This window comes from Ammospiza caudacuta, chromosome 2 (assembly GCF_027887145.1).
Source record: "Ammospiza caudacuta isolate bAmmCau1 chromosome 2, bAmmCau1.pri, whole genome shotgun sequence".
Taxonomy (NCBI): Eukaryota; Metazoa; Chordata; class Aves; order Passeriformes; family Passerellidae; genus Ammospiza; species Ammospiza caudacuta.
This window is the reverse complement of record NC_080594.1, coordinates 115,704,382-115,732,255: the sequence shown is the minus strand read 5'-3', so window position 1 is coordinate 115,732,255 and position 27,874 is coordinate 115,704,382. Positions and strand designations below refer to the sequence as shown.

Genomic DNA, 27,874 nt, shown 5'->3' with positions numbered 1-27,874 from the left:
GGAGAATGAAGACAAAGAGGAGGCTCAGCACTTCAGAGAGGAATTGCCTCCATTCCATGGAAGGACTGAGATACACCTGTGATGTTCTCCAGGAAGCCGGGGAGGCTGCTGGAACTCACGGCAGCCTCCTGCAAAGCCACATCAGCCCAGGAGATCAGCCAAAGGGGCTGTGGTTGGCCAGGGCAGCGTGGGCTGAGCAGCGTTACCTGAGAACGAGCAGAGCTGCCAGGAGGAGGCTGCGCTGCAGGACACGGAGGGAAGGAAAAGCAGCACCCGCCTGACCCCGGGGCAGGAATCTCTGCCTCCTACTGCAGCTGGGAACCAGCGGAGAGTTCTGGGATGGCGGTAAGGGCACAGCAATAAAGGGATTTAATGGCACTTCAGGTAAACACAGAACATAAATATTTAGATATTCCTTGTGTGTACTTTTCTAAAGTAGGTCGAGTTATGATGTTCTGAATGTCATATATCACAGGCAAAAGAGGGAGAACATTTGGAACCTAAACCACAGTTAAGTTCACTCTTTTTTTAAATATAGGTCTGCCACAGCTGCTGAGGGTAACATTTGCTTTATTGTGAAGATTCAGAGAACACTGTGACACTCTTTTCATGTTACTGCCTAATGTTAATGTCCTCAAAATTTGTATTCTGGAAGTATCTTTCTTCAAGATCTCATGTGTTTATTACCTCTGAAAAAGCTTTAAGAGCTGCAAGCACTCACCATCTTGGAGATTGTACCTAATTATTTAGTGGAATCAGTAAGGTGTTTGAAGGGTAACACTAGAAACTGGTATTTAAATATGTTGCTCTGATTCAACTGTCTTTTTTCTTTTCTTCTCTTTTGTTCCTTTCTTATTTTCTTCCCCCCCCCCCCCCCTTTTTTTTAAGGAAAGGTTTTGGCTTCCAAGCTTTGACACTTGCCATGCTGCATCCAAGAAAGCAGAGAAAGACCTCTCTATCTCAACTCATTATTGCCCATAAAAACCTATTTATGCTGAAATTCTCTAGCCAGGACAGAACCTACTCGTAATCCCGTCACACCCTGAGGAAAACAAGCATGAGTCCAAACAAAACCATCATCTTTTAACACTTACTCTGCAAAACGGAACGAACCTGTACAGCCTTTGATGTGTTCCGACCTGCTCCTTTATGTTTATGTGTGGGAACAAAAAGACACCGTCAGTCTGTTGGTGTCACATTTGCACCAATCAAACAGCCCAGGTGAGATCCCGCTCCTTCCATGGAGCGCTTCCACCACGCAGGGCACGGATTTACACCGCGTGGAGCACCCGCAACCGAGCCCGCATCCCTCCCTCCATCCATCCGCCCCGGGACTGTGCCATTTATTGACACCGCTCCGTGCCCGTTCTCTGCCTCACCGAGACTTTCCGTCACGCTCCCCCATTGCTCCATCCCCGCCTTTCCCCACACACATCCCCCGCGCTCCGGAGCTTCGCCCACCGCAGCCGGGTTCCGCCCGCTCCCTCCCATCCCCGCGGGGCGGCTGCGGCGGGGCCGGGCCCTCGGGCACCTCCCTCCCTCCCTCCCTGCCTGTCCGCATCCCTCCCTCCCTCCGTGCGTGCCGCGGGATGCGCTGCCGGCCGGGCGGGCGGGCGCACACGGCGGGACCAGAGCCATGTCTCCGGTGAGCGGCACGGGCGGGCGGTGGGGCTCGGGGGAGCCGCTGCTCTCCCGTCCCCGGGGCTGGGTGATCTCCCCGGGGCTGGGTGCTCTCCCCACGGCAGAGCGGGGCGATGGGCGCGGTGCGGGCTCGGGGGGCGGCTCCTCCGCATAGCATCGCGTCCCGCCGCGTTGCGGGCAGCGCGGAGCCCCGGCCGGGCGCTGCGGGGCGGAGCCGCGCCGGGCGGGAGGAGCGGCGGCCGCGGCGGCTGCTGCCGCCCCCGCTATCTGACCCGACCTTCCCCCTCTCCTCCTCCTCCTCCTCCGCCCCCCGGCTCTCCTGCCCCCAGCGGCCCGGGAGGAACTGAACCATCGCCGCACAGGAAGTAGCGGCTGCGGGGAGCGGCGGCGGCAGCAGCGACAGCCGGGGCTGCCGCACTCAATGAGCGACGCTCCCGCAGCCGCCCGCCCCGCTCGCCCCTTCCCCGCCTCCCGAGGGCAGCGGCGCCCAGCCAGCCCGGCGCCGCCGGGGGTTGGAGGCTGAAGCGGGCAGAGGCAGCTCCGGCTCTTCCCGAGGAGGAGGAGGAGGAGGCGGCGGCGGCGGCGGGGACTGCAGGTTGGTGCCGCTCCGCCGGCGAGGCGCGGGATGCGGGGGGAGCGAGGCGGGCGCGGAGCCTGGGGCAGCATCCCCGCCCGGCGCTGCCGCACGCCGGGGCTCGGCCGGGAGCCCCTTCGGAAAGGCCCCGGCGCGCCGCCCCCGCTGCGGCGGCTCGGGAGGAGCCGAGCGGGCCCGGCCCGGCTCGGTCCGGCGGTGCCGGTGCCGCCGGCGGGGGCTGCGCTTTGTGCGCCGGCGGGCGGCACCCGGGGCCGTGCGGGGAAGGGCACAATGGTCCCGGCTGGAATGCATCCTGCCCATCCCGGGGGAGATGGACGCCGTCCCGGGAGGTGCAGGCTGGCCGGGAGCAGGGCGGCTGGGATCCCCGCCGAGTGCGATGGATGGATGGATGGATGGATGGATGGATGGATGGATGGATGGATGGATGGAGCAAAAACTGGGGGAGCGGTTGAAAACAAAAAGAAAGAAAGAAGGGAAGCCCGTTTCGGAAGAGCCGGGCTGTGCCTGGGTGCACGGCTTGCGGGTGCAAAATGGAGAAGAGCAAACCCTATTGATCTGAGAGAGGCAACCAAATGGGATGCTGTTGTGCCTGGATTCTGTTCAGAGGATGCTGATGGATAAATTAAGGTGTTAGCCTTCTATCTAAATAAATAAGCACGCTGATTATCCCCTTAGAGCTTTTATACACTGTATACTTAGTGCTTTTATACACTGTATACTTAGGGCTTTCAACATTGTATTCTGTTGAGATGGTTACCTGCTTAACGCCGCACTTGTATGTTCTTCCCCTCCAACATTTTTTCCTCTTTTAGTCTTCATATTTCCTCATTGATCGGGCAGAGAGAGAGCCTGTGTGGTATGAGAAGAAAGTGTCAGAGTTTCCAAGAATCTTGCTGCCTATTCAAAGCAGCATAATATAATCTCATTAGCTCATCGTGTTATCTTACTCGTTAATTTCAAGGCCAAAATAAACTTGATGGCCTTTCCCCCTGTCCTGCTCGGAGGGAAACAGGCTGGAGTCCAGGATGGCATGTTTGCTGTCAGGGAATTGCTGATGTGCCAAGCGTGTTTGGGAGCAGAGTGGTGAAGCTCTCCTCTTGACTTGGCACTGCTTCTCTTGTGATGACGCTCTGCACTTGAGACTCTGCTGGAACCACAGGCCATTTAGGTGAAGTTCAGCATAATCTCAAATATGTGGGTTTTTTTTCCCAAGTTTGATTCTACAAGCAGTAGAACTTGTATGTATGGTTTCCATTAATTTTCTTGCAAGACTGCAGCTGTGTAGGAGATGGAGAAGTTATATGGAGTTTTAGTTGAGCACTGGGCTGTTACAGGACTGCTTGTGCTGCAAACAGTTCTGACCCTTGGATTTTAAATGTAAATGTTCTAGTATTTCCTGTAACTTTCACAGGAGCCTTGGCTTTTGGTTCCCTTCTGTGTACCCCAGTCTTCTTTCCCTTTCACATCTATTGTTACTGAGATTATGCTCATTACTTTCAGTATGGTTTTCAGCCTTTTCTAAGAGCAGCTTTATGTACTCTTAAGAAAGTCTCATTATCTCTTCCTTGCCTGATTCCCACCTTCACCTCTCCACCCTTATACACACAGTTAATTGGAGAAAGCAGGACAGAGAACAGTTGGTCTCCAAATATAGCTGGAATTCAACAAGCACAGGAAAAACACCTGACCAGATTGTCCCCGCTGAGCATGATAAAAATGGCAGGACCACTTATCAAAACTTTGTAGTGCAGTTTAACAATGCATTGCAGATAGCTCTGCTGAGAGTGCTCGAGTTGTGCCTGACAAGGGCTGAAATCAGAATGGGCTTTAGTTGAGGTAATGTTAGACAGAAAAAAAGAATGAGATTTCCTCTTCCCCTTGTGGTTTCTTTTATCTCTGAAGAGGTGCATTAAGAAACTGGACAAAATTCCACTTACAATTACAGGGAGCTCTGCTAGCACAAAGTGTATGTTCTTTGTGAGAGCTAGAGCTTTCTGCTTTGTGTTAATCTTCTTACAAACTGAAATTATTGCATAGTCTTTTGTGCTGGCTTCATTTTTTTCCCCTTCTGCCTCTCCTAGCAGAAAGATGCATTGTTTTCAAATCCTAAATGGTGTTTTGTTTACTCACAAAACTGTTGCAGAATAATTGGATTTGATGCTTACATTTTGTGGGGAACCAGTGTGAATAAAGTATTGCTGTTAACTGTAATGAGTTCACCTGTTCTAAATTTATGATAGCCATAAATTTGGGGATGCTGCTTCTACACTGCAAATTAAAAAAAAAAAAAGGTTGTGTTCAGTCTTGCTGCTTTGGCTTATGAGAACATAATTCTTAGTAAGAATGGCCAGGGTGCTGATGAAGAAACTTAATTATCATTTGCAGTGGTTAAAAATGTTCTGTTCTTTCACTGGGTTTTTTAGTGTTCATGGTTGGTTAGTGCATGTGTAGCTTGGTTATAGTTGATTCCTGAACAAAGACCAGGTGTCTTGGCAATTGGTACCCGGAGTGCTGGGAGATAAAGAACAAAAGAAATGACAAAACCCAAAGAGAACCTAGGACTTGATTGTTTCTCAGACTGTTCTACCTTCTGGTGCAGAGACATCAGTAATAACTACTCTCTGTCTACACTTGCATTCCACATTAGGGCCAGGGAGCTTTTGCTTGTGGGCAGCTCTTAACAAGTAATTGATAACATTTTTTTATTACCAAAATGAAAAGGAAGGGAATAGAGAGATATTTCAAGGCGTTATCCAAATTTCTTCTCTACCCGTGATATTAACCAAGATAAAATAAGAAAAAGGAGCACTAATCCCCAGGCCTGTGCTGCATGCTTGATGAAGATACTCTTAAATGTGTTGCATGAAAATCAGTTTGCCATCTGATGCAGGATCCTGGTAGGACTCCAGGCGTGAGTCAGCACCTAAGTTAGGGACTGATTATCACTAGGACAGGCACCTGTGGGAAAAATCAAGATAATCTAGGAAGTGTTTAATTTGCTGGTGTACCAAACTTGGTTTATTAATTTCAGAGGTCCAAATTTCAAATGGTTGAAAAGAAAGTGAACCCTTGCTTATGTATTTTTTTGATGCCTCCAAAGTCAGTTTATATTTATGATTTATCTGTAGCATTTCCTTGTGCCTGTGAGTCTGGACACATATAGGAGTATGCAAGACATGACAGGGGTGAGAAGATGAGCATTTAGACATGTGACACGCAAGTCATAGCAAAGATGAAAGAAATATTTGTTTTTTTTGTAAAGACCAATCTACAAGTGCTGCCTTTGGACCCAGTCCTTTGCAGCAGTTCTGCCTTCTGCTGTGCATGTATTTGCAGCTGTCTGACCAGCATAACTGTGCTGGATGGGACATTTGTCTTGGGAAGCAGGAGACTTGGTTTTTGTTCTTGTCCAAATGAGTATTCAGTGTTACAAGAAAGAACTGAGAGCCTATGGGGCTGTTTTTTGCAGGTAAACCCAAGTGAACCCCAAATAGTTTTAGGAGTTCAGTGCATTGACCAAAGAAGTGCTGGGTGGCAATTATGATGAAGCTTTCCTGGCCTTTTCCCTGGAAGATATTGAAGTAATTCCCAGTTTAGGACACCTGAGGATACTGATGGACAGAGGAGACAATCAGAGTGACCTTTCTGTTTTGTGATGGGGTCAGTGTTGTCTTGCACATTGAACTTTCCAAAGTTGTTGATCTTTATGAGACAATCACAGGGAAAGCAGGACTTGGTAGTACATCTCCTTGCTGTTGGTAAAACAGCCCAGTTGCTCCTGTTGCTTTTTTCTGTCTCTTTTTTTTTTTTAATTTAATTTTTTTTCTTTACCCCCAACCCTTTGTGGCTATTCCGAGGCATGCTACTTTAGGGACAGCAAGCATGTAATTTTGGGCTTGTTCCTCCCCTGGGAATTGGGTAACTTGGGACCTAGGCTGTGTGAGGCTTTCTACTGCAATGCTGCATTTTCTGTGTGCCCATGGGTGTCAGTTCCTCTGTAGAGAGCCAGCGTGAAATAAAGAGAACAAGATTTCTGTTCCCTCTTGGATGGGGAATGAAGGCTGGTGGGCTGACTAGCCTTAATACTGTCATTTCCCTTGCAGTAGTATCAATAATGTGGTGTTTGCTTTCCAAACAAAAAGATGTGGTTTGTGTCCCAAAGAGTTGTAAGATCATTTGAAGCCTGGTGTAGTGGAAATCTGAAGTTTTCCCTGCCAAAACAGGCTGTGCCCTGGGTTGCAACCCAACCTTGTTGCCTAATTGTGTGATAACTGCTGGAGTTTCAGACTGCTCAGGGAAAAAGAAAAAAAAAAAAAAAAAAAAGCTTATCCTTGAAGTAGATGTTGATTTCCCTGCATTTTATGAGAAGGAAAAGGTGTATAGCTTGCTTATACATTTGGACTGAAATGATGAAAGTTTTCCATACCAATGAGGTGGATCCAAGTGTGTTGCAGAATGTTTAGAATCCAACAGCTCCTGTGCATTCAGGGGGGGAAAAATAAAAACTATTTAAACTGCTACAATGTTCTGTATCAATGCTAAGAGCTACTTAATGGTCAGGGGTAAGCCGTGTGACATTGGACTCTGTGTAGCAGCTCTTCTCCATGCCGACTTTCTCATTTGCTGTAAATGAAATGAGATTTCAGTGACATTTTTAGTTCTTTTTCTTCTCCTCTTGTTGTTCTTGTGTGTTAGCATTGCTTAGGTAATTATAGTATGCTCGCTAGAAGCCCTGACAGCCAAAACTGAGTTCTTTGTAAAAAACACGGCGTTTCCCTTAATTAACAGAGACTAGAAACAGCACCTGAATCTATTAATTAAATAGTCAAAGTTGATCTCTATTTAGGATATATTAACAAGCAAAACAAAATACATTTCTGACTAAAATGTTGCCCAGAGTAATTGAGCTACTGTGAGGTGCTTTTTTTCTTTTGGTGAAGAAAAATAATCTGTTGGTGCTGCAACTGTCACACATGCACAGTCATGCAAAATTCATGTGAGATAGTTCCCAGTTCTATGCTACTGAGAACAATAGCCACTATTTCTTCTTCAAAGCTCTTCAGAGATGTTAAATAATCCTTGTGACAACCCTATGAAGTGAGTATTGTAGTAATTCTGTATGGATGGCAAAACAATTAATGGGCATTGTCTCCAGCTGCACTGAGAAAGTGGAATTTGCAGCGTGCCCTGCTGCTGGAACTCCTGGTTGTGGGAGCAAAGGGTGGGTGAGCCCATCCTGCTGCCTCTTCTTCTGTCTGATCTGTGCTGATGGAAACACTCTGCAGAGGCTGTGGTCATCAGCATGAAGGTGTGTAGGTCAGGGTGGAGCGTGCATGTCCTGATAAAGGATGGATTGAGCTCATTCTGAATTATTCTGACCGCGTCGCTGGCATCAGTTCTTGTGGGAGAGGCGTGTGGAGCTGTTGGCTGTGCTGTGATCTGGGATGTCCATCTGGATGTGGGAGCTGGGTTGCTCAGACTGGCTCCAGAGCACCAGTTCCTTCATTTATGGGATGAGATTCTGGCCAGAACTTCCCACTGGGCCTTGCTGGCCTGGGCTTGCTCAGTGTGGCTTGAGGGTGGTCTCCTGATTTCCTTTGATCTGAAAAGGGTGAGGATCCCACTGTTCCCTCTGCTGCATGAACACCAGCTGTGTCTGCCAGCTGGAGGAGGTCTGGATGACCAGTGTGAAAAATGTGTATTTTTATGATTGGCTTTTCGCAAATATTATTAAAATGAATATTATGTGTGTTATGTTAGAAAGTTATGCTGTATTAATTTTCTTAAGTAGTGTGTTAAATATAGTTTATTTATAGTTTCTATAGAGTTTATTATAGTTAATATAGTTTTAACCTTATGTTATAAGGTTAAAATAGAAACTATGCAATATAAGATACTTTTTTTAAAGAAAGGACTCACACCAAGACAGCAGCCACAGGATGCCTAAATCTTTCAGAGAAAGAGAATTTATTGCTTCATTATCGGAAGAAACGAACTTCTTCCCGCCTCACTCAGGCATGAAGACACCGTCAGGATTCAGAGGAAGAAGCTGACACTGACCAGACAGAATCCTGTGTTTGAATGGAATTTATGCATCATGGATGAGGTGTATCAATATGCAACAGGTTATTGCTTTTAAGGCTTAATCCTCTGTTAACGTGGGTCCTTTTTTGGGCTTATTTTGCCCAGAAAGAGGCACCTGGACATCCATAACTCTTTGTTTCTGTTGTCTCATATTGTCCTAATCCAAATTGTCCAAATTATTATTACTCTAATTATATTCCTATTTTTATAACCATTTTAAAATTAAACTTTTAAAATTTTAAAAACAAGTGATTGGCGTTTTTCACACCAGGACATCAGTTCCTGTTGGGTCAGCCCAGTGTCACAGCTTTCCTGGGCAGCCTGGCTCTGGCTGCTGACATCCTTGTGTCTCCTCTTCTCCTCCACCAGCTCTGCCTGCTGCCCTTCCAGGAGTTATAAATGCCACAGCAGATGGCTTGGGGAGGCAGTGTCTGTAATTACTGCTGCAAGATTCCCCAAGCTTGACTCTGCACAAAGAACGCTTTTTTCCCCCCTGGAGATTCAAAGTTGTCGGTGCTTCAAATGCAGATTTGGTCTTTTCAGGGGAACACGATGGAGGAAATGTGTGATTTACAGTGCTGGTTCAAAAGCAGCCTGTCTTTCCTCTTGACATAATTCATATCATGCTTTAGCGTTAGCAGTTTTCAGTTTTCTCTTGCTAGGTCAGCTCTCATGTTCCTGGTAGTGATATGGCTGCACTGCTTATGGACCCAAGTTTTGATAACAGCTGACATATTGCTAAATAACACAACCATAATCACTTAATTCGGTAGTAGGTAACCCTCCAGCAGGTTTCAGTGTGGATGTTGTTCTCCCATCTGAGCAGGGATGTGCAGCTCTGGGTTTGACACATTTGTAATGCCTAGTGCAAGGGCTCATCTCCCAGCTGTGATTGACTGACCCAAGGTTATGCTGCACAGTGTCGTCTTTTCTGTGGGTTCCTTGCTCCAAATACCTTTCTGAAGTCTTGATCTCCTTTCCAGCGTGTCTGAGCTGAATTTTCTCCTCTTGCATCCCTCTGATGCTGATGGCCCTTGGGTTGTTAACTGTGTAGCTAGTCAGGTTTGAATTATAAGAGGCCTGAAGCAAAAGGGAAAGAAAGCTTTTCATTTCCTGAGGTCAGTGAGGAGGCTGTGACCCAAATCACCCCCTGAGCAATGTTTTTCCTTCTGGTGGTCACAGCAGAGGTGGTGCCTCTGGTTCCCCAGACAGCTTCCTGTGCTTACTCATAGTACAGAGGGTTGGAGCCCCTCTCTTTGTAGGGAGCACAGGAGTCTACTCTCTATTTGAGTTTGGTTTTTTTTTAACTTGCTTTGTTTGTAAAATACATTTACCTAAATGTATAAGTAGCAATGGGACTTTGGGCCAGATTGCAGATTGTTACTGATCTCAGTTTTCAGTGAAAGATCATCACTGGGATCATGGGGTTGAGGGGCCTTTTGTGTTTTGAGGTTTTTATCTTGGCCACCCCATGGCAAGGGGACAGGGCCATGCCTTTTTGCAGTCTCTGCTCACAACTAACTCTTCTGGAACTTGTAAATGGTTTTCACATTGAATTTGCCTCTGGTATTGCTCTTACTTGTGGAGAGGACAACTACTTGCAAACAGATGTATATCATATTTACCTAGCACTGTAGCAAGGATGTTGTTTATATAATCTTTTTGGAATTGAGATGGCTTAATCTGAAATAGTATGTACTTTAAAACTCAGTTTAGTTTTTATTGTCTCAAGTTGAGTTGTTTCTGTCAGTGGAAGCTGAACTGGCTGGCCCAACACTCCAGCTGCATTTTCCCCAGCGTCTTCTGTGTTGGTACAAGACCCATTGCTGCCAAACACTGCTGATTCCTTTTAAGCTTTCCTGCCCAAATATTCATTAGAAAGCACTCAGTGAGCCCTCTGCCTGCTCTGCAAGGACTGAGTTTGCATTCACTGCCCAACATCAGTGGTGCCTTAAGCTGGGCTTAGAGGCAGCAGCAGTGAGGTGCCTCGGCTGCAGATCCCTGGATGCTGGGCAGCAGCAGCAGCAGGGTCACAGTGTGCTTGCCCCGGTGCTCTGCTCTGCCCTGGCCATCAGGGGCTGGCTGCTGCCAGGGATGTGTCCTGAGGTGGGCTGGACCTTGGCTCTGACCTGCTACAGACATGCTTGTTTGCTCATCCCTCAGAAAAGGCATTCAGCCTCACCTTTAAGAACTGGGTAAAAATGGCATTGCTTCAGCTTGTCTGCTGCAGCTGCAGCTGTGAATTGAGGACCATAACTTATGGTAAAGGTTTTTGGAGCATGGAGTCTAAGAACGAAGACAAGTCCATTAAAAATGTATGTTTATGGTGTTAGATGTGTACTGCTGCTGGCAAGCTCTCCTGGGTGCAGCTCTGCCTATACCAAAACTCTCTTGATGGTGCTTCTGTTTTTTTTTTAGCTTTTGCCAACAATCCAATAAGGACAAGTTTCATTTTTGTCTGTGTGCTATATTTTTTTTCTGGCGTATTCCAGTGCACTGCTGGAGTGGTGTGTTGGCTTTTCAGGAGCAATACCATGCTGGAGAGCAAGAGCTGACCCAAGTGGTGGTGATGAGTCCAGGGGCACTCACAGCATCACCTCAGTTACACTTCACAGTAAAAACCAGGTAGACACTGTTCATCTTTGAGATAACAGGATTGCAGTATGCAACCCACTATGAGCCTTACTTCATTTAGGTAATGAGCATTTACCTCTCTCTTCTGCAAAAGCAAGTGGTATAATCCTTTCTTACCTTTCTTTTGTCTTGCCCTGTTTGTATTTCACATTTTTTTAATGTCCTAAACCTTAAACAAGTGACCACGTTCACAGGGGTCTCAGTTTGAGGGAAGAGATGAGGATCTGACTCCATCTTTCAGAAGACTGATTTATTATTTTATGGTATATATTACATTAAAACAATACTAAAAGAATAGAAGAAAGGATTTCCTCAGAAGGCTAGCTAAGAATAGAATAAGAAGGAATGATAACAAAAGCCTGTGGTTTGGGCTCTCTGTCCAAGCCATCTGGACTGTGATTGGCCATTAATTGGAAACAACCACATGAGGCCAATCACAGATGCACCTGTTGCATTCCACAGCAGCAGATAACCATTGTTTACATTTTATTCTTAAGGCCTCCCAGCTTCTCAGGAGAAAAAATCCTAAGGAAAGGATTTTTCATAAAAGATGTCTGCGACATAAACTTTTTTTGGTTTTTTTTTTTTTTTTTTGTGGTGATCTCAATGTTTGTTGGTAGATCTGATCTGGAGGTTGAACCTTTGCTTTTCCTTGAAGGCACTGAAGGGTGCAAAGGCTGTACTTTACATCCATCTACACTAACTGTTCCAGTTCTAAACCTGTCCTGATGTCTCCCAAAGGAAGCTATGAACTGCTGGGAAGGGTTATCTGTGGGTAACTTGGCTTGCTGGGCCTGAGAGAGGAGGAGGATGTGGTTTTGTACGAGGGAAGCCAGCAGAAGCCTTACTGCACTTGGCATTGCATGTGAAACTAGCACCGCTTGCTCTTCACACCATTGCTGCTGTGAAGGAAGGCACATCCTTTGAGAACATGATTGGGTTCAGAATGGCAGTGAAGACTTCCTTCTCAGTGAAACAACATCCAAAGGAATGTGGTTTCACATTGGTTTAACGGGCATTTCCTCTGTTGATTTATTTTAATAAAATTTTGCCTAGATGGCTTTTTTAATTGAATGTTTAAGCAAGCTGAAAGCAGGCATTTTACTGTCTCTCTTTAATTTGTGCTGATACATGGTTTAGCATAATTATTTTTTAATGCTCTTTTTTAAAGTGTAGTGCCCTCATTCTCCTGACCCTATTCATTCAAGAAGAAGTGGATTTAATTTGGAGAGAAATGTCTGTGGTATGGCTGCCCTGTGGCAGGGAGGTATGTGGGAGTGGTGGGCTTGGTTAAAAAAAAAAGCTGGCTTTTAATGAGATGGGTTCAGGCCAAAAAGCATTAAGAATGATCTGAGGCATACTGTGGTGTTTGTAAGCTGCCCTTCTGAACCTCATGAATTTAGTTCTAAATGTGAACCTTGCAGCATTGCACACATGCCTTGGTTTTACTGGGTGACCTAAAATAACCAACTTAGAGTTTTTCTCCTTTTTTTCCCCCTCCCATTCTTCTCACAGGCCTGTCCTTTCTTGTTGGCCAGCATTAACTGTCCTGGATCCCTAAAGAGGAGACAGAGCCATGTTCCTCTCCTTTGAGGTTTCTGCCTGATCCAGTGTGTGGAGTGCTGGAGCTCTCCAGGGCAGGAGGATTTTGTCACTGAGCAGATAAAATTGGCTCCCTCCTGCCTCTGGTTGGCTCCTTGCTCTTCCCCAGTGCAGCAGGAATATCAACACTGGAAGGAAAAGGTTGGCACCATCATTTATAGTGGTATTGCTATTTAGTCTGGAATGTAGGAGTCTGCTGGTACTCCTGAACCCTCTTTTTGAATAAAATTAATCATAACAGCCTCAGTTTTTGGTGATACCATTGCCTACATTCATTTGTGCCTCTGTATTTACTCTGGAGGCTTTTTTTAAAACACTGTTCATTGATACAACAAGGTTGGCAAAACTTCTGAAGGGGAAGAAAGCTCTACGCTGTCTTGTATTCCCACCAAATACCTGTTTTGATAATAACCAAAAATGTAGAGCTTCCACTTAGCAGTTTGAAGCTTGAATGTGGGTAAAGATGCCCAAGAACCCCAAACCCTTCCTTCCCCTCTGACTCCAAAAGAAAAAACCCAAGCACCCCATATGAGGGTGCACACACACTTGAAAAATGGTTCTCCTTGGCATGAGCTGGACTGTGGCATGCAGCTGAAGGCACTTTTTCCTATGGATCAAGCTGCAAGAAAAACTGAGTGGGAAAAGAAAATCACAGAGATGTCTAGGAAACATTAATAAAGGGAATTAAGATGGTTATTCATAGAGAACACCTGAGAGCCTGCTGCAGGAGCAGAAGGAAGTGAACTGCTGTCTGTGCCTGCTGTAGAGAGGACAAGTTAGGGATTTAAGATGCAGAATGGAGAGCTGCAAAACTTTGGAGGAAGCTTTCTGTTGCCAAGCAGGAGTTGTAAAATTGATGTTGCCGAAAGGAACTCGAAAAGATCCTGGCAGATGCTGGGGAAGAGTTGGGGTTTGGTGTTTCTGGGTACTGGAGTGCCTGGTCCCTCATGGGAAATGAGATGTGGCAAGGGGCAGGGGAAATCCAAAGAATGTGAGCTCTGGCCTTCCCTGCTCTTCCCTTATGTTGCTGTGCAAAAATAAGGCTGGGAGGGAGTGGGGGGCAAGGAACTAATAGTCATGATGAAGAGAAGTGAAAGGTGATGGAGAAGCTTTGCTGGCAAAGGTTGGGGACAGCTGGGTTAGGTGACTTATGGAAATCTCCTTTAGCTGCACACTCTGAAATTTTATATTGGGAGAGACTTGTGTTCCAACCCTGCTCCACTCTGGGAGCCTCACGTGCTGTGAATTCCAGCACAGGGCAACACTGATCTGACTGCCAGATCCAATGACCCTGGGAAGGGTATTGGTATTTTTAATTTGCTTTCAAGTGCTCCTTTCAGATAGGGGCTGGTTCTTATCTTCCTCTCTGAGAAGGTGAAGCAATTCACTTGCAATCCATGGAGAATGTGGAGCAAAGCCTTGAAGGTGGTGACCTTAGAGATTAGCCTCAAAACAGATGCACCAGGAAGACCATGGTGCCTTCAGCTTGCTGGTTTTTTCAGCCTTTGGGCTCTCAGTGAGTTTCTGTGGTTCAGTGAATTCCTGATGACCAGCCAAAGGAGAGTTGTAACTACCAGGAATGCATGGAGGGCACTGAACAAAAGCTGAAAGGCTGGGGAAGTGCCTGCAGAATTTAAATGCAGGTGCTGGTTCTCTCTACAGCACAGTCCTGCTTGCCTTTTTGGTATTGCAGCCATTGCACAAAGCTGATGGGTGCTGGAGGAGTTTTGCAGAGCCACAAGCACTGAATTAAAATCTGAGTCGAGCTCCTGGCTCCGTGCACCAGCGAACGCTTCGCTAGCAAGCATCTGAGATGAAGTACCAGAAAATTTATGGACTGTGATGGTCTGTCACTCTGTGTGAGCAGAAATGAAATACCATCCAGCTTCCTGAATTGATTTCTTTGGTGTGTGGTGAGCCTAAAATTATTTGGCAGGACATATGGTCTCAGTGTGTTGGTAAAACACGGGCGAACTGGGAGGCTCTGTGCAAGGAAGTGCAAGTGGAGCATCTTGTCCTTGGAGTTCTCTTCCCAGCAATGACCTGTCACAGACATCTTTTATGAAAAATTCTTTCCTTTGGATTTTTCCTTCTGAGAAGCTGGGAGGCCTCAGGAACAAAATGTAAACAATGATTATCTGCTGCTGTGGAATGCAACAGGTGCATCTGTGATTGATCTCATGTGGTTGTTTCTAATTAATGGCCAATCACAGTCAGCTGGCTCGGACAGAGAGCCCAAACCACAAGCTTTTGTTATCATTCCTTCTTATTCTATTCTTAGCTAGCCTTCTGAGGAAATCCTTTCTTCTATTCTTTTAGTATAATTTTAATGTAATATATATATATATATATATAAATAATATCGATTAAATATGTAAATAATAATATGTAAATAATAATATATAATAAATATATAAATAATATCTATAAATAATTAATCAGCCTTCTGAAACATGGAGTAAGATCCTCGTCTCTTCCCTCATCTTAAAACCCCTGGAAACACCGTCACAATGACCAGCATGTCACTTTGGCAGTGCTGAGCCCTCATCACCTGTGAATCAATAAAGCATCAAAAATGTGTGTATTTCTGATGTAATTCTAATGTAAATGAGGCACAACTTGGCTTCTGAGCACAAGGAAATTCAGTTTTCCTGTTGCTGACTATGGGGCCTGTGCCTACAGAGAGCAGGCAGAACTGAGATAAACTGAGCCTGCATTTAAAAACTCAGTAGCTGTTGGGAGAATCTGTAATTTGCTGATTTTCAAAACACCAGATGCTCTTCTGAGAGCGGAGCCCTCCTGTGTTTCTACCCTAATTCCAGGTCAACATTAAGATGGGGTTCTGTCCACTGGAAGCATTTTGGATGTTATTGTGAGGTAAATGGACCCTCCACCTTGGAAGTCTGTCTTTTGCAGATAATGTAGTGTTTGGAGTTCACAAATCTGGTGGAATTACACCTATGAGAGAGGGTATGAGCAGCAGAAAGCCAGTTACCTGCACTTCACATGTTTGCTCTGGATAGCCAGTGGCTCCTCATTAGCTGTGTGCTTCTAAACCTGCAAATAGTTGTTACAGAAATTAAAATCCCCACTACACCGGTACAGGTCCTCTCTGCAGGGGTGTCTGGCTGGTAACAATAATATTTAACAATTTCCAACAGCATCAAGAAGATACAATCTGATTACAAAGTGGGGTTTTTTTTTCCTGCACTGAGCTTTTTTGCTTGAGATTTTAACTTGCATGTCTTCTGGAGAGGGGTAGATCTTCTCAGACAGGTGACATTGTGCATCTCCAGCTTATCTTGGTATAATTTTCCCTTGTTCACCTCCTCTTCCTTCTCTTCCTTGCTTCATCCCACTTATTGTGGGTTTTGTCAGGGCCCTTTTCTAGGCACTTAGAGTCAGTTGCCAAATTACAGTAACAAGCAGGTAAGTTTAATGCTGCACAGCATGACAGATGCAGTATTTGTCCTAGCAATGCTTCCTCTTTGTGGCTTTGTTTTTGTCCTTCCAGTATACTGAGATCAGGTTTTCTTTCCTGGACCTCTGGTAATTTTTTGGTAAAAGTTGTGTATGGGGGAAAGAAGAGGAGCATGAAGGGGGTGCAAATGGCCTTTATTCCTGGTTTTTCTTGGGTTTTACATTTATGTTGCCATGGGGTGGGGGCTGCTGTTCTTTGCCAAGTCCATCTACATTCAGGGCAGCCTGAATGTAGCAGGTCCACATTTGGGCAGCCACTGCTGTGTTTCCAGCTGTGAACTAAAGGGTAGTCTGGGTTGGAGGAGAGGAATGTGCCAGGGAGATGGTGTGGGGCCTGTGCAGCATCATCTGTTCAACCTGCTGCTTTCTGGGACTCCTGTTGCCTGTCTTGTCCTAAAATCCTGTGGCGCATCTCTCCTGGCCTTGCTTCCTTGGGATCTGTCGCATCTTGAATGTGCTGTTTGTCAAATTCTTTATTTCCTCCCCTAGGAACTCATGGAGTTCTTTCTGCTGCTTCTTCCCCCTGTGTCCTACCAGGGCTCTTGGTGCTGCTTTGTCAGAAGCTAAGAAGCTTTTACAGCCATTTAAGAGCTGCTGCCCATTTTTTAGGATGCATTATCTCTTCCTTTTTTTTGGGAGTCCTAGTTTTCTGCCTCGGGTCTGGATGCAGTCCTAATTTATGTAGAAATCCTATCTTGAAACTTGTTCAGTTGTTAACTTATCACAGGCAGCTTTGCAGTTCCTGTGATGGAAGTGAGAGTTTCTGCATGTGGAGGGGGCTGTGCTAACCACTAAAGATTTTGGTTATGTTGGCCAGTTCCTGACTGCTTCTTTTTTAGTTCTTTAATGAGAGGTTATTTTAGGAGGAAGAATGTAATCAGGTCAAAAATCAAATTTCAGTCAGGGCTGATTCATTTTGTATGGGGCATGTTTTGGTTGCTGGGCACTGCTCACAATAGAAATCAGAAGAATTGGAGTGTTCAAACTAATTTTTACTTGGTCTTTCCCATTGGCAGTGATTGGCTTTCCTGACATGGTTTCATTTAGACTTCAGAACAGTAATTTCTGGTTTGTATTAAATGTACTTTTGACTAACAGAAATGTGTTGGGGAAAGTAATAAAGCCCAAAGGGCAACAAAACCATTTCCTCTTGGCATAGTGTTTTTTCTGTAGATCAGACATGGACATGTTTTGTTTTGACCTGTTTCATTGCTAGCATGAACTTGAAATTTCAAGATCTTGCCACTGAGCAGAGTAAACTTATAAAGCATTCAAGTGAATTAAGGCAGAGTATTTGGAATTACAAGATGTCACCTTTGTTCACCATGTCATGGTGGTTCCCATTAGCCATCATTGTTGCCTTGGAGAGCAGGATGCCTCTGTGAGGTTAGAAAACACTTTCCAAAAGCATGAAGTGTGCATATCAGGTAGTTAATATCTGTAATGTCTGATATCTGAAACCTGCAGGGGATTTGAGTTTATAATGTATGCTTTTTCATATTGGAGCTCGATTGGGTTTTTTTAAAGAGAAACTGCCATGATCTCTCACAAAGTAATAGAGGGAAATAGTGTTATAAATCCTTGATGTGTTGTGAAAGCCTAGACCTTTCCTGTTGCTACCTTCTATTTTCTTCCTGTGCAGATCAGGTTTTTATTATGTGCTCTTTCTCTCATGGTCACTACTCTTAAAAGTTTATTCAGACAGACTGATACCAGGCAAAATATTAAAAATATTTACACTGAGACAGCAGCTTTTTTCCTGCACACTGAAATCATGTGTCCATTCACCAAATGAACTGTCTGGAAAGGAACAGGATGGAGGGCCCAGGCTGGTTTAAACTGTTATCTCTGCTTTAATTAACGTTGTAGAGGCTTGTGGCACAGCTTGTCTAGCTGAGCATCTCCCTTTAGGTAGTTTGGGGTATTTCTCCTGGCCTGGAGCCACCTCTCTCAAAGGGCACTGGTTTCCCAATGGTCTAGTGTGGCATCTCCCAGTCCTGTGTGGATGTTGTGGGTGTGTGTTGGAAACATCTAAAAACGTCTCTTGGTGCTATGTTTAGAAACCCAGATCTCTTCCATAAATGTTGGTTAGAGGTTCAAGGAGTAACTTTTCTCTGCCCTTTAACCTGAAATCCTTTTCCTCCAACCTCAGCCATCTTTTCATCTCCCTGCCTCCCTGTGTGTGTTCAAAGCTAAATGCTTTAAGTTCCAATATGCAAATACACCCATAGGTCAGAGCATGGATTCAGTTTGAGATTATTTGACTATCTTGAAGATGTTGATTTCATGGCTGTAAGACTCTAAAACCACTCTGAAATTAAAGTCTTTGAGTAATCTATAATAAAGGAACATTGCAAAATGCAGGTGCATAGCAGTAAGATTGCTCTGCCTTGAAAGATAGATACTTATGGAACTGCTAGCACTGTAAGCCTTAGTATTTTCATTATTGTTGTGATCAAGTTTTTTATTATGTATTAAACAGTTTATAGGCAGCTGAGCAATGCCTATAAAGTGCTTGCTTACTGTTTCTGGCTCACTGTTTCTTTCCCTCTTTTTGGCCCCTAGTGTTATCCCCATTTCAGTGAAATATAATTCCTCTGCTATGATCAAGGCAGAAGGAATAAGGTAGTGATTGGTATGGTGAGATTTTTTTTCTCTCCCTACTTTTCCATTGTCTTTTAACACAGTACTTCCAAACTAAACACTGTGTGATAGCTTTGTGGTAGCTCTGATGGTCTGAAGAAACAAAATAAAACAACTCCACTGATAACCAGCTTCAGAAAAATATTTGCCCTGTGAAGAGAGAAGTCATTCCCTAGCAAAAATTACTTGCACCTCTGTGCTTTCCAATCTGCTGTTATCCAGAGGATATGATTGATAAATATTTTATTCCTTTTGATTTTAAGATTCCTACGTGTCCTGAATGAAGTTGCTTTTGTATTTTTAATTTTATCACCATTCCTAAAGAGTGATTTGGACTTACAAAAGGGGCAAACTGTTGCAAACTGCCTTAGAGCAAAAAATGTGAGAACCATCCTGAGCTGTGGAAAGAAAGATGAGTGTAGATAGTAGGAGAAATTGGGGTAAGGTTCGAGGAGTCTCTGAATGTTGTTGTTCTTGTTGTCTGAACACCTTTCAGATATTAAGGTACTGCAGGTTACTTGGTCACTAAGACTCTGGTTTTGTTATGGCTCCTCTTGTATAGGTCTATATAGATTCAGTTGTTCTGTATTTTGAGTATTTCCTATTTTTGAATCCCCTTCTGGGAGGCAAGGCATAAGGTGGAAGGGGAGAAGTTGCAGGATGGGCAGTTTACATATATATTCCTTTTCTCTTAGTTTTTTTCTTATGTCCAAGAGAAAGACAGGAGCAGAGTTGGCTGGTTTTAAGAATCAATTGCTAAGCAGAGCTTTAAACCTAGAAATTAGTAACTAGAAATGTTCCCTGCAGATCAGTAAATCATGCCCACCTCTCTAGTGACCAGCATTTAAAATGATGCTTCATCCAGGTTATTGCACTGCTGAAAGTAAACATTTCTTCCTTTGAAGTGCATCAAATGCTCACTGCAGTAGTGGTTAATCTGCCTGATTTCAGAAGGCATTTTGCTTATTTTTACCTAACTTTCTTTGTCTAAAATTCAGCCACTACTTTGAATATGGCTCAAAATATATTCTGTTTGCCAGTATGTACATTGAAAAAGAGTCTCACAACAGTGTGTTGTAGAATTGTAATGGGTAAGTAATACTGTAGTTGGTGCTCTCTAAATATTTCAAATTATGTCTGAGGGTTGTAATGAAATGCTGCTCTGTGGTGTGACAAATCACTGGCAGCAGGGCTGGTAAAGCTTGCAGGGGGTGGATTTAGCTTGGGAAGGAGGTGACAGCTGAGCCTGCAGTGCTGTGGTCAGGGCTGGGCAGTGGGGCAGGACACGGGGTTGAAAAGCCAGTCCTGGCCCTTGGCAAAATGCACTCCTGAGGAAACATAACCCTTCCTTGTGACCATAAAAAAAAAAACCTGTCAGAGGTCCAGAGGGCAGCTGTGTGTTTGCTTTACCTGTGCCCTTTGGCCTGGCTGTATGCCTTTTCCAAGGTGTATATATATTTTAAGCAACATGAGATTGCAGCTGGGCCGGTGAAGGATGTGAGGGGTGGTTTACACGTGCTCAGAACTCACTGGCTGTTCCTCCCTGAGCCATCCCAGCAGTGCCTCCCTCATCCCCTGCCCTGCAGCTGGACACATCTGGAGGCAGCAGGGTATGCAGGCAGCCATACCTTGTGCTGGGGATACTGTGGGGCAATCCCTTGGTGAGAGATCCCTGGATTTAGGAGAGGGCATGAAGGTGGAGCTGGCCATCCCTCTGGGGCACTGAGGTGTTGGTGGGGCCAGGGAAGCTGCTCCTCTGGCTGTGTCTGAGTTCCTGCTGTGGTTCCTCTCTCCTGGAGCAGCTTTCCCTGCATTAGGTAAGCCAGGGCTGGTTCCTGTGGGTCTCTCCCACAGCAGCTCTGTGGTGGGAAGAATGGGCTAACATCATTTCTCAGCTTGCTGGAAGTGGTTTGGGATTTGATATTTCAAGGTGATGATTGGGCTGGAGGGCAAAGTGAAGTTGGGAACTCGTTAAAGAAAAGGTGCAATCACAGAATCATAGAATGTCCAGGGGCTGGAAGGGATCTTGAAGATGGTCTTGTTCCAGGTTGCTCCAAGCCCCATCCCACCTGGCTTTGAACACTTCCAGGGCATCCACAACCCCCCTGCTCCAGTGTCTGACCACCCTCACAGTAATGAATTTCTGCCTCATATCTGACCTAAATTTCTCCTCTTTCAGTTTTTACTGGTTACTCCTTGTCCTGTCACTGCAATTCCCCTACATGTCACCTCTGGAGTGTGTATGAGATCTTAATCTATTTACCACTGAATGTGCTGTACTTGGGATGCTCTGTCAGCATGGAATTCTACTTTCCATGTGCCAGTAAATATTTTAACCTTTAGTTATTAATGCTGTTTTATGGATTCCATATTCCTGAAAGAGCAATTACTTTTTAAATTTCTTATCCACTTAGGAAAAGTTGTCTTTGTTCATGTATTTCTCTGAAGATAATAAGGAGACCTCTTTTGCTTCCTCTATGGAAATAAATGAATGTGATGGATGCAGAGAAGCATCTCACTTCTTTTTAATTTCTTTGTGTAGGAAGTGGCTCTACTGTTCCATTTTAGAGTCTTGTGGCACCTGAAAAATGAGAATCAGGGAAAGGTTAACCCTGTGCTTAGGCTGACAAGGAGGTGTGAAAAGAGGCTACTGATATGTGGATGCAGTTGAGTCTTTTGGTGGAGCTTGAAGGCAGTCAGTCTTACTGCAGGACCCAGATCTGTCAAATTTGAATGACAAGGCAAAAATCTGATTTTTTAGGATTTGACTGTTCATTTATCTTTTTATTTTTTTTTCCATTTCCTTTCTTTGTGTTTAGAAATTTTATACAGAGAAAGGGGAAAAAAAATCAACTTGCTTATTTGGGTAGTGTTAGTTTCCTATGGTCAAATATTGTGATTTCTTTTTTTTTCCCTTTGATTTTAAAACTTTAAAATCCATGCTGTGAAATGAATCTGGAAAGCAGCAGGTGGATTAAAAAGGAGTACACTTCAACACAAATAATGGAGCTCCCAGGAGCAGAGAGACTGGAAGCACAGGGAGAGAGGCACAGGCAAGAAGGAATAAATCTCTTTGACTGTGCTGCTGAATGCTCAGAAGTCTTTCTGCATGTGGTGTGAGTAAATTGCCAGCTGTCTCTAGTGCTCAGGAATAATTATTCCCTTCTCCTTGAGTCATTCTGGAGTAATTCAAGTCTATCTGTACATGAGCAGAGCTTTTTTGTGCTTCTTCTGATGCCTCCAGAGTGAACAGTGCTTGGCACCACTCTGTGCAGTGTGAGGCTCTCTGAGCTGATCCAGGGCAGCATTGCACCAGCTGCAAAGAGACTCTGTAGGATTGATAGAAGGAAAACATGGTTTTGTTTTATATCTCTGCTTATTGCAGGGGGTTTTGTCTCTTGTTTTGGTGTTTTTTTTTTGGGGGGGGGGGGGTTCGTTCGTTTGTTTGGTTTTTTGTGGGTTTTTGCTTGTTTTTTTATTATTATTTTTTAGTTTTGTTTTCCTCAGTGGGTGAAACATATACATGGAAGCAAAAGAGGATGTAGTAAAGCTGCCTGCTTTTACTTCCCTAAGACTTTCAGCAGACTTATTTTCCCTCAGTTAGTTTTTGCCTATTTTTTTTGTGTGCATATGATGCTGTGTGCATTTTCTGCCTAAGACAGAGTATATTGATATTGTATATTAATATTAAATATCACTTTCTTACCTGAAAACAAGAAATGGTACATATACATATTATGGATGAATCTTAATTTATTCATGGAACTAAAGAAAGCAAACTGTATCTGAAATCTACCATATTCAGATTGCACTTCACATGAATGGTGTCCTGCAGAGCTGAGTTAGAGAACAAGAAGCAGGGGCTTAAAAGGTATCACAGTATTTATAGTCAATTAGTTTATATCAGCTGCTGTAAGCTTTTATGCAGTGTTTATCCACTTGGAAGTTTCTGTTGTGTGTTTTGCTGGGTGTGATTTTTAGAGCAAAGATAGAAATAAACTTGGATCTGGTGAGGGAATTGATCCCTCTGTCCAGCACCCTTTGGAAGCTGCCATCCCGAGCCTGGCAGAGGTGAGAGGAGCCTGCTGTGCTGCCCTAAATAAACTTTCTTGCTGTGTTCAGGGAGGCTGATTGGTTTCATTGATAGAGCTGTAAACGAGACAAACCAGCCTGCTTTGAAGCCTCTGTGCCTAACGAATCAGCCAGGATGTTTTGATCTGTCCTGTGCAGTTTTCCACCTGAGCAAATGTTGACTATAAAGACCTGAACCTACACCACTACGTGGCAAACCCTTTAAATTTGGTTGTTGTCACTGGATCCTGTGGCTGTTGCTTATAGAAGGCAGCAGAAAGAGCCTGGCAGGGCAGTCCCTTGCTTTTGTGTCCCTGCTCCTGGTGTCCCCTTTCCCTCTGCATAGATCACAATGCCTGCACACATCTGATCCCCCCCAGAGCTGCTGTCCAGGTAAAGTTTCGCTGCTTTCCCTTGTCGTGGAGCTTAAAAAAAGTAAATGAACAACAGCTGTGTTGGTCAGGGCAGCATGGAGAGGAATAAAGTGAGTTTAAAGAGCATCTGCTCCCATATTTTGTTTGGAACAGGGCATTTGTCACCCAGAAGAGTCAGGGTGAATATGTAGCATTTTTCTGGCTTATTGCCATGTGGGATTGTGAACTGACAGCTCAGCTCAATGCTGGTCACTGTGTTGCATGGCCAGCTGCACCCAGGCTCCCTGTCTCTGGTACAGGAAATTTTGTGCTTGGAAAAGCCATCCTTGAAATACTCAGTGATCTGAGAGAAAAAGCAAATAAAGTTGTCATTTTTTTCCTCATGGCCCCTGCTTGCCCTGCTCCAGCCCCAGAACTGTTTCCTGCACAGAATTGTTTTCTCTTTTTCCATTTATTTTCTTCCACACGTCTTCTACTAAAAGAAATCCACTTACTGCATATGTACTTTTACTTTATCTTTTTAGGCTGCTTTTACTCTTTCTTCCTCATTATCAATATGGTTTCTTTGTTTCCTTCTGTATCTTTTTCTGTACTTTCTCTTACTTTCTTTTCCTTCCCCTTTTTCATTCCCTGATCCCTTTGCAGAGCCACCCCTTGGCTTCTCAAGTCACAAGCCAAAATTAGAGGGTGTAGGAATTATCCCAGGTATGAACCCATGTCTCATAAATCTGTGTGCAAAGTGTAATTTCTCTCCAAGGAAAGCTTCCAAACTTAATTAAAAAAAAATATTGGTTACAAAGACTATCCTGGCCCTCGGGAATTTGTTCCAGGGGATGCTGGTCTTTGCTGAAGTATGTGGCTTGTGACTTTGTTTTTTAGTTTCATACAGTATCTTTGTTCACTCACATTGCTTCTCCTGCCTCTCTGATGGAGTTTTCTTTATCTGCTCTTCCTTCCCTTGCTCAAGAACTGCCCCAAAACCTCATGTGCATGTTTTCCTCTTTGTCATTTCTTCAGGACCCATTTTTTATGCCTTTTGGGTAGAGATACTGACTGGTTTAAAAGCCATTGAGTGAATATTAGAAGACTGTTAGATGGTTCTACTCTTCAGGCTGACTTTAGAGGAAGCAATGTCAAGTCCTGAGTCTCACCAGGCTCAGGAATTTGCTGTGTATGCAGAGCCCTCCCTGAGTTTTCAGTGGCTCAGCATTTGGAATTAAAAAAAAAAAATCTGCTGCTTTGCTTTTCCAGGTTCCTGTCAAGGCTTTTTTGGGGGAAAAGTGGAAAAAAACTCATGAAAAAACCAGCAGGACTCCTTCACTGGGCTCTGTATTTTTACAGTCCTGATAGGCAGTGTCACAGTTGTATTTGTATTACAACAGTAAGGCCCTGTTTGCTTTAAGCCCTATGTTTTGCAGAACTGGAAATAAGTCCTTGAGGCTGTTGGTTTTTCAGTTCATGAAGGTGGTGCTGGAAGATATTTGAGGAGAACAAGTGGTTTTTTTACCACCCTTCAGTCTGACAGTCAGACCAAGGCTTTTCTGTGGAAAACTGGAGCTTGCCTTGGAAAGGTCAAGTATGTGTTCAAGTAGCAGTGTGCAGGAACAGAAAACCCTTTCAGAGCAGGTGTCCAGAGATGCAACAGAAGTTATCTGCTGGTCTCTTATTATACCTGTCACCAGAGAAATCTGGTGAACGAGTCTCCAGTTTCCAGCAGGAGAAATAAGTTACAGTGAACAATAAGAGGCCCATGGGGAGTGCCCAAGGCATCATCTTTCACACAGACTGAAAGTTCTTTTCTTCTGTGCAGGAAAAGAACAAATAAGGAAAACGTTAGTCTGCTACTGATGGGACACATGTGAAGCATTAGGAAAAATTAAAAGGTCGAGTTACTTGCAGTTCTCTGAAGTTAGATCCTTAAATCTCTGTGCTGACAGAATTGAGAGAAGGTTTTTTTTTACTTCCAAGAAAAAGGAGAGGACCAGTCAGTCTGGCACAGGAATATAAACCCACTTCTGTTCCTCAGAGTATAAAAATTGCTTGGTGGAACAGACGGAGTTGTGTGAAGATCCCTTGGAGCACATGTACATTTGCAGTTGTAATTTTTTTGTTACATGCTTCATAGAATCATCAAGAGCATCATGGAATGGGAGGGATTGGAAGGGACCTTGAAGATCATCTCATTCCCACACCCCTGCCATGAGCAAGGACACCTTTCACTAGACCAGGTTGCTCAGGGCCCCATCCAGCCTGGCCTTGAACACTTCCAGGGATGGTTTCTGCCTTCACATGGAGAGGAGGAAATTGAGCTGCTGATTCTGCATCCCTCACCTGTAGAAGCCTCTCCTGGAGGTGTTTTTGCCTATGGAAGTGAGCATGTATAGGGTATAGAGGACCTACCCGGTGCTTCATACTCTTGTTTTATTCTGAGGATTTTTAAGAGTTTAATAAAATAATTTTAAAGAAAAGACTTGAAGTTCATTTTGCATTTAAACTTATGAAAGATCAATGAGTGAAGTTAACAGGACAGACTTAAGGCCAGTGGACCCCAAGGTGCTGTAAAAACTATCCTCAATCTTGTACAGGTTTCAAGAAATACAGATGTGTGCATGTGACAAGCTTATCACTGTCGGGTGCACACAACTGCAGTCCTTTCAAGGCTAGAACCATGGATATGTGTTTCCCTTGATAATTGCCATGTGTTACAGGATATTTTCTGTCTTGTTATTACTTGCATGTGCAGTACCAAGAGCGCTGGGTTTTGCTGTGCCAGCACTTTGGAGTTGGAACGCCTGTGAATTTCCTAAGGGAATGTGCTTGTTCCTTTCATGCTGGAGGATGTGCTTGGCTGGGGATAAGGATTTTGGCCAAGAACACTGCATCAAAATGTTCCCCACATGATGGGCTGCTTCTGCATCCAATTCAGCAGCTGTTTCCTTGTATTGCTGCCTTCTGCAGTGCTGTCCTCTGCCAATTCTCCCTTTTCTCCCTAAGGAGAATGCACACTGGAGAGCTGATTCATCAGCCCAGTGAAGAGCTGTGCTCAAATTAGTCCTTTCCCCAGGCTTCAGAGTGTTGTCCAGACATGAACAGGAATGGATGGCACTAGGTGTGAGTGTACAGCTCTGGTGAGGATTTATACTGTGTGTTTCTGAGGCTCCTGTTATCCCATTTGGAAGTAGAGCTGTTTCTGTCCCCTTCTGCTTAGTCTGTTCCCTACCCTGACCTTTTTTATTCTTTTCATGCCTCTCCCCCCAGTTTGGTTGTTCTCTGTTGTCCAACCCTGTAAGAGAAGTGAACTGCCTGATAAAGAGATGTATTCCTTTTGTTCTGCAGCTGGTTCTTCTCTAATTGGGGAGCCAACACTGGGGATTTACATCGAGGTGCTGATAATGTGAGTGCATGAGAGATCTGCTTTCTCTCAGATTTCAGTGGCTCAGTGCTTATTGCTGGAGAAGAGACCAGCATCTATAAAATATAGAGCAGGAGCAGAGAAAGCAAAGAAACAGAGCAAGAAATTACTGAAAAATTCTTTCAGTCTCTAATATATTCATAAAGATTTGGGATTTCCTACACACACCTGAGTTAAAATATTGCTCCTTATGTTGCTCATGTCAGGATGAGCCTGGATGTAAGGAAACCTTGCCTCTCTCCTTTAATATCTCCTTTCTGTAGGTTCTGGGTACTCATCCAGAATAGTGGAGACAGGGAGGGTCAGGGTAGGAGACCTCTTCAGAGCATGTCTGAAGCAGTGGGTGTTGGTGATGCTTCATGGCAAGCTGTGGAAAGGAAATATTTGTTAAGCAGTGGTTCAATGAAGCGCTTGGCGGTGTTACTTGCTGCAGTGCTCTGGGACACAAGAAGACAACTCTGTTAAAAAAAAAAGTTAAAAAATTTTTTGTAAGGACTGGCCCCTTGTTATTCACCCTGCTTAGACCCTATTAGGGTACCCCCTGACTTGTTTTTGACCAAATTTGGCCTTCTGGCCTTTCTTGTAGCAGCACTGGTCAAGTTAAGAGTAGAACTTTGAGAAGCAGTGGCTGCACTGCCTGGCAGGGTGCGTGCCAGAGTGGGGTCCTGCCCTTGCCTTGAGCTCCTCTTGTGCTTGTGAATCAGCTCAGAGCCCACTGAAGAAGAAAAAGGGCTCTGCAGCAATTCAGCAATGTGCCCTGAGCCCCTGGGATTCATGTCCTGAGAGGCTGGCTAATGCCAGCTCTGGGTGTGATAACCTCTGTGTGTTTGAGTGTCGTGCTTGGAGGAGGAAGGGGGGGAAATGCACGCCTGTGAAATGTTCAGACTCAGGATATTGCTCAAACTGGATATCAAAGGGCTTTGCTGTCTTTATCAGTAGCTCAAACAGACATGCTAATCCCTGTTTTTACTAGTAGCTGTGGGGATTATAACCACAGTGAGAAAGGTACATATTGTAAGGAAGATTGAAAAAAAAAATTGAAAATTTACCTGTCCAGCTGAAGCAAAAAAAAGGGTTTATAAATCACTTCTCTTACAGGGGTTGGACAACAGAGAACAGCCAAACTGGGGGGACAGGGATGAAAAGAATAAAAAAGGTCAGAGTAGGGAACAGACTAAGCAGATCTGCAGCTGCCTGCAAAAGGGGACAGAAACAGTTCTACTTCCAAATGGGATAACAGGACCCTCAGAAATACACAGGATAAATTTTATAAATATTTTTTATAAATTTTTATAAATTTTATGTATGTCTTTATAAAGACATACAAACCCCCAGGCA

The 27,874-nt window shown here is 44.4% G+C and overlaps 1 protein-coding gene across 1 annotated transcript in view; it reads left to right on the top strand.

Annotated features, from left to right (window-relative positions):
• Positions 1-2,022: 2,022 nt before the first annotated feature.
• AGPAT3 (1-acylglycerol-3-phosphate O-acyltransferase 3) overlaps positions 2,023-27,874 on the top strand; it is a 95,265-nt gene continuing 69,413 nt past the window's right edge. Inside the window, exon 1 of the mRNA XM_058825420.1 lies at positions 2,023-2,236. The gene's annotated coding sequence lies outside the window, so the exon portion shown is untranslated. The remainder of the gene's footprint in view (positions 2,237-27,874) is intronic.